This window comes from Fukomys damarensis, unplaced genomic scaffold (genome assembly GCF_012274545.1).
Source record: "Fukomys damarensis isolate Sample0158 unplaced genomic scaffold, DMR_v1.0_HiC HiC_scaffold_38, whole genome shotgun sequence".
Taxonomy (NCBI): domain Eukaryota; kingdom Metazoa; phylum Chordata; class Mammalia; order Rodentia; family Bathyergidae; genus Fukomys; species Fukomys damarensis.
The window spans coordinates 22,194,117-22,201,864 of record NW_022900950.1 but is presented as its reverse complement, the minus strand read 5'-3'; positions in this window follow the sequence as shown (position 1 = coordinate 22,201,864).

Genomic DNA, 7,748 nt, shown 5'->3' with positions numbered 1-7,748 from the left:
GGTATAATTAGTCAACCATAGGAGGTAATCTCCTCCTGATAAGACAGCTTTGCTGACTGCCTTCCAGTCCCCAGGTGTAAGCCAGTTCCCAGCCAGACTCTCAAAAATGGCCATGGTGAATGGCGCTGAAGGTCCATACTGACTAACTGCTAGTTTCAACTCCTTTATAATTTTGAATTCAAGGGGTCTATACTCTCTATATAGGCCTTGTGGGCCCTGCAACTCAAAAACAGGGAAGAGTCACTGGACTTCCTCAGTGCTCTCTTTGTTATCCAAGGCATTCTGTAAGCATCGTTCTAATGGACTTCTTTTCTGAGAAGTCTCCTGCGTGGCCGTATTCGGGGGGAATTTCTCTTTACAAAATGGCCCCGAAGGCAGGTTCTCCTCATATAGAGGAGGGGCAGTAGGCGGAGCTGAAAGAGGAAGTGCAGAGGCAGGCAGCACAGGATAAAGACAGCAAGAAGAAACCGGAAGAGGAGCTTCCGAAAGACTTGTTGCTGCAGCTGCCGCCATGTTGTCTCTATATTGCTCTTTTTCCCTTCAGATGCCTGCGAGCATGTACTACGTCTTTCCTTTTCCTCAGAGAGATGTTCCTCAACTTCATTAAGCGCTTCGTCCCTTAACCAGGGACAGATAACATCCATCATGCGTATGAAGGATGCAATTTGAATCTTGCTTTCCTTAACTCCTTGCGTCTGTAAAATTTTCTGGATGGCGTGGGTAATAGAGTCCATAGATGGACCTTGTCCCATTCTTTCTGTTTTCTATAAACACGAGCAAGCAAGAGTAATCAACCTTCCTGGTTGCCTTTACTTACCACTGCGTGGATCAGGCGCAGCTGCTGCTCCGACGGATTGCCGTCCCTCTTAACCCGAGGCGACCTGGGTCCGTTTCACTTTGCCCACGAAAATCGCCATGTCCAGGTCCCTGTTTGGGCACCACCTGTCGAAAGCCGGATTGCCTTGGGCAACTTGGTCTGCGACTACAGGGGCCTGAACTGGCGATGCGTGAGCAAAGAGTCACACACTTGATACACAAGGAGTTTACTTTAGTTCCTCATCTCTGGATCTCTACCCCGCTTTCTCTCCCGGAAGGGGTGGCAACATATATACCATAATGCAACCAATCAGCATACAGAGAACAGATTATTACCTTATAAGGATACATCAAACACCCACGGGAACATATCATGTGATCTACAGGAAACCTAAACCTAATACAAAATGGCTTCATAGGCTATATCATAAAATGGCGGAGGGGTGGATCTATGGTTCTCCACAATATACTAAATGCTAATAAAACAAGGTATAAAATTTCACTTGTAAATAATGAATTATAAATTAAATTTGACTGTCCTAGGTAAAAATAATTATATCTAAAGAACAATGTCTACATTTTAACATGCCAAATTTGTGCTATTGTACAATCATATAAAAAAAGAGTACTTGGCATTTGAGAGAGTTGTGTTACAGTGCTTAAATCATTATAGCACAAAAGGTAGACATGTCTCACTAGATATGATAGACTTTTGTTTGTGATGGCATATTTTACTATATATTTTTTAAATAAAATTTTACAAGAAACCTAAAATTTGCAGTTAGTGAAATTATTAAATTGATATAAATAATATATTCTTGGATATTTTATTTAAACATGATTTTTTTTTCTTTTGGTACCAGGATCAGAACTTGGGGACCTTGTGCTTCTGAAGCAGGCAGTGGAACCACTGATCTAAGTCGCCAGGCCCTAAATGTAAATTTTGAAGAGGAGGTTAAACAGGGCTGTTTATTACTTACTGTAACTACATTTTTTTTTTCTGTTGGGATAGAACTCAGGACTTTGCACTTACTAGGCAGGTGTGGCATCACTGAGCTACATCCCCAGCCCTTATAATTACTTTTAAAACATAGCTTTTTTTTTAAAGCTTGAGTGGAGACCAATTCCTTGTGGACATGGGGTTAACTATAAAACAAACAAACACAAAATAAAAATAAAAACACTTTGCACAACCTGGAGGCAAGGAAATTAAGAACAAAAATGTCATTGTTGTCTTGTGAGTCTTCACTTTTTTGTTTTTTGCTTTTTGTTTTTTTAAACAAGATAGCCAAAAGCAGATTTATTGCTGTAGCTTAGTCTCAAAAAATAAAAATAAAAAATTACCCAGTGGTTATGAGGAATCGAGGAAAACCTGTCCTACCAATGCCAATTTAGAGGGAAAGGGCTGACTGGGACAGCTGAGAAGTGAGAGTTTCTGCTTTGGAAGCTTGTTCTGCCTGGCCTCATCATGCTTTTCAGGTGAGGACAGTGTTCCTGGCCCTGCTGGGCGTTTCCAGAGCCCTGAACTCACTGTCTTTTTCTGAAATCTTGACCTGTTTCATTTGGGAGGGTAGAATTCCCTCGTCAGGTCTTCCACTTCCACCTGCCCCTCTTTCAGTCTCGGGCAACGGTGGATTATCATAAGATTAAATATTTGAGTGGTAAGATGTAAACAGATTACAGAACTAAATGTGAAGTGGCTACAAACTAGAACACACTTCCAACAGACACCAAGAAAAAATTAAAACAAATAGCAAATTAGTGTTTTAAAAACAATACAGAAGGTTTTTTCTGATTTGGGTCCTACATTCTCATTAGGTTGATGAGTAAATGTTCAAGGAATATCGTTATCTCAATGACTACCTGGAAACTAAAAAATGAATACAATTAGTTATTGTTAAAATTTAAAGCATAAGGAATGAAGTACTAGCATGTAAAACAGCATGGTAGGAATCTTTACAGTTAGCTCTGGACCAATGAAATTGCAGTGTTTGGCAAGAATGCTGATCATTATCTATATAATAGCACACATTTTCTTTTTCGGGTAACATTCCCATTTTCACTATTTCTCTAGAGACAAACCACAAGCCCAGAGGCTTCTGGTAAAACAGTAAGATTGAAACACAAAATACAAACAAAAAATAGTAATGCTGCTTCTGATGGGGAACACAAAGCTTTAGCAGAAAGATGAATATAGGTTTTCTGTTGCAGAAATTAATGTAAGACCCATTTAATCAAAAATTTGGCACTTCCTTCTACTTTTATCTGATTTTCATTAAAATATGTGAGAATTAAGTTATTACTGTAAAGGTAAGCAAGGCTGTGTCTAATACTTTTTCAAATACTTTGTTTTATATGACTTTCAACTCAAAACATATGTTTTAATACACTGGTGGTACTTATTTGTATGAAGGGCTATGCAATTTATTTATACTTCCTTTAAAATATTTGTTGCAAGCCCACTATTGGCCAGTACCAGAGTACAAAGTGAAAAAAGTCTCTGTTTCATGAAGTTTACAATCAAACAGAGATTAAAACAAAAATAAAAACAATACCTCAGAACAAATTTGAACAAATGTATAACATTAGATGGTGTTAAATATAATTCAAAGACCAATAATCCAAAAGAAGTGTTTAGAGATCTGCAGTTGTGGAAGTGTGCGGTTTTATATAGGGTGGTCAGGAAAATTCTTCCTGATAACATGGCATTTCAGGAGAGGCCCAAGGAAGTCAGAAGTGAGCCAGTGGACATTTAGGGTAGAAGGCTAGGGTAGAATGTTGCTGAAGTGTGGAGAGAAAATTCAAGGTCCAGCAAAAGGGCACAGTTGGCCTGCTGAGGTAAGAGAAAAGCAACCAGTGAGGCTGGGCCCAGGAAGGAAGCAGGACAGGACATTGGATTCAGAGCAGTGTGGAGGATTGGACAGACCCAGAGGAATGGGCTAGTATAGGAAGTGTCCTTGGCTTTTACTATGCAAGAGATAGAACACATAGGATGGCTTTGCACAGGATCCATCACTTCTTAGAAAAATTACTCTAGCTGCTGTGCTGAGAATGAAATACTACAGTTGCACAAAGATGAAAGTAGGAAGATCTGTGAGGGGACCATTGCAGCAGTGAGGTGAGGGAGGCTGGTATTTATAAGGTATAGTTGAGGCAAGAGAGGTGGTAAGAAGAAGTAAGATACTGAATACATTTTCAAGGATGAGCTGATAAAATGGGCTCATAAATTGAATCTGAGGTATGAATGAGAATGGTGAGGCTGAGAATTTAATTTTTTAAAGCCCAAAACTTGATGGATGAGGTAATATTTCACTACAATGAAAAGAGGATCTAGATTTAGGGTTAGAAATAGAGATCAGTGATTAGGGTTGAAAAGCCTATCGAATACACAGGAGGGAATATGAAGTAGACAGTGAGGTGTCATGAAAGAATTCAACAGCAGTATTGTAGAAGACACAGCCAAATACTGCATGTGTCGTAAACCTCCATTCTGAGAGAACAATTGGTGTTCTGGACATTAAACTCATGCTTGCCCACTCCAAAACCCTGACTTGTTTTTCACCAACTGTTATCTGGGTTTTCAAAGTCATAGTTCAATCCACTGTACTTCATCTCTGTCTTTTTCTTCTCTATTTCCTTCCCATCCACAAGCTGAGTTTAAGCATAAATTTTTTAAGGTGCATATTTTACATAGTTCATAAAAGAAAGGAGAAATAGCAATGGCTCCCTTCATAATGGCTATCACTTCATAATTACACATAAAACCTTTGGGGGAAAATGCTGATGCTATTTCCCTGGAGTACATTTTTGCTAACTAGTTCATATGTGTGAAGGACATAAGTGAGAGTTATGTTGGTTTTATAGCAACTTCTGTTTATTGAATAAAAAGCTCACTTCCAGTTTTCTGAATTAAACCAGGATTTTTTTTTTCTTCTGTTAAAGGTTCTTATTTCTCTATAAACTGAATAGTACCTAAGTATCTGTAAGTAGAGCACAAAATCTAAGGTTGATGTTTTCTGTTCTCTGGCTACAAGCAAAAGTGAATGAGAGCTTTAAAGCCTACTTAATGTTCTTTAAAGGCTTACAAAGCACACTGTTAATCGAACACTTGCTATATGCTGCTTGTGCCATGTACTTTAAATGGAATACCTCATTTAGTCTTCACAATGACTGTAAGCAGGATAATCTTTGCTATCATTTTATAGGTAGGAAGACTAAGACTCAAGGAGGTTAAGGAATTTGTCAAAAGTCAACTGCTGACTTTTGCAGTGAGACTGAGTATTAAATAATGGTATCATTTTAAAATCTTTGTTTTCATCCTCTGCATTAAATTATTTTCAGTAGCGATGTTGGGGATTATTTAAATGTTAAAGAATCCTACTAAGTTAGATAAAATAAATCTTTCAGAAGGAGTAATGTTGCTTTCTTGAATTTCTACCTTCTACTTTTACATTTTTTTTGTACCAGGAATCAAACTCAGGACCTCACACTTGCAAGGAGGTGCAGGGCAACTGAGCTAAATCCTTGAACCCTCTAACTTTTACTTTAAAGTGAAGCTTTTTATTCATTTTGGATTTCAGTGAGTCTAAAACTACTCTTCAAGTATAATTACAAATTTTGACTTAAAAAACAGTACCAACCTTATACTCTCTTTCGACTTAAAAAAAACAGCTAATTTTATTTAGTATAGCATTCTGTTCTTGATTTTGTTTTCATCGTCCTAAATTGAAGACTACCAATTATTTTATCTTGATCTCTGGAGGCCCCACCATATGCCATTTCTGTGATCCATTTAAATTCTTGTTCTTTAAAATGTCCACAGTTTAATTATTCAGAAATCCCTGTTTTATATACTATTTTTTGCTCCAAAAGGTTTAATTGTAGGTCACTTAGAAACTTGGAGCATATTCATCCTTATAAACAATATTGTAAATGAGAATTTGATTCTCCTACCAGCCATAAAAGTCTTGGAAATCCTTAATGAAAGCAGTCAACAGTACTTGTATTATTGTCCTGAGTTCCAAACCATCAGAGCAAGTCATTAATGATTCAAAAAAGCCAGACTAGGAGAGAAAGATAGATTCAATTAAATGCAAAGACTTAATAGAAATTCTGCATTTGCAACAAGAATACATAAAAAACAAACTTCAAATATTTTAGTTCTTCATGTTGTAAAATTCTGCTCAGTAAACTGTGATAAAGTAGCTGACAATGTATAAAGGTATCTGTTTCCACTACACCAACCACAATGAGATGGATTAGAGAGGAGCACTTGCAAGAACAACAAAAGAGCCATGCATACTATGAGACTGGCCACAGTGTACTCTGCACACTCAATTCCACGGAGTCTTGATATGGGCCAGGGGTCTCCAAAGAGAAGTGTGCCCTTCCCAGTAAGGGTGCAAAGCAATTCATTGGTGTGATAGAAAAAGTTGCATGCATTTTCTTTTTAAAATATTTTTACTTAAAAATTTTTAAAATATAGATTATATTTGAATGAGGTGATAGATGAAATTCTACCAATGGTTATGTAAGGTAGAATTAATCTCCTTTGATGTCTAATACTCAAGTGAATCTGGAATCCTCTCTTGGTCTAGCTAGATGGTTTCCTTCCTTGCATGGCATTTGAGATAACAAGGGAGCAGAGAGACCTAATACTGGGGTTCTCTCTCTCTCTCTCTCTCTCTCTCTCCCTCCCTCCCTCTCTCTTCACTACTGGGTATTAAACCAGGGCATTATGGCTTGTGTGTAGATGTCCCCTCAAAGCCCCATGCTGTCATGGTGGGGCTTTTTCAGAGGTGGCTAAATCAGAGTACATGATTGATTCATGGTGCAGTGCTAAGATTAAGGGTGAATGATTACTAAATCAGTCCACTGATTGGTTTGGCACTGCCCTAATCTGGTAGGCTGGACAATATATAAGGAACAGAAAGAGGCTTGTCTTGCCTCTTGCTTGCTTGCTTTGCTACCTTTTGCCCACCATGTACTGCTTCTCCTCTGTAGTGCCTGTCCCATGCTACTTGGAGTTAGCTGATTATGGACTGAAACCTCTACAAACTGTGAGCTAAATAAACCTTACTCCTTTAATTTGGGGTATTGAGTATTTTGTATTGCAATAAGAGAAAGGTAACTAACACCCAGGGTTTTCTTACTGACCTGCTGTTATGTTTGGATCTATTATGTGCCCCAAAACTCTCATGGTCTCACAGGTGGGGCTTCTGGAAGGTGCTTGGATCATGAGCAGGCAATGATTACTCTAAGAAGAATTCACAGAGAAATGTGCTGTTGGTAGGTAGGGCCGGGTTGCAAAAGGTGTGTCACTGGTATTACCCTAAATGGTTTGCAGTATGTCCCTCCCCAGCTCCCCCAACCACCCGCTCCTCCTGGCCAATGTGACGTGGGATGATTTCCTCTGCTAGGCCCTTCTGTTCTGCCATTTCTACCTTAGAATCAACTGACTGTGAACTGTAACCATGAGCCCAAATATACCTCTCCTCCTTCAATTTGTAGGTGTTGGTTATTGTATCCCAGCCAGGAGAAAATGACAAAGACAGATGTATAGCCAGCCAATTTTTTGTTTGCTATTTTGAAACAGAGTCTCACTAAATTGCTTAGTTGCCAAGGCTGAGCTTGAACTTGATTCTCTTGCCTCAACCTAACAACACATTCTTAGAGGCACAGACCATCAGCATTGAAAATGCACCATGAATTGTTCCAAAGTAAACATATCTGGATCAATAACCTGAATCTCTGCAGCTCAGAAGCCTCTGCAGGTAACTTCTTCCCAAAATGAAGGCAAATTTAAACAAATGGATATGGATACTAGAAAATGCTCCACATTTTATAATTTTGCTTCTAAAAATATATATATATATACATATATATATATACACACATATATATACACATATATATATACACATATATATATG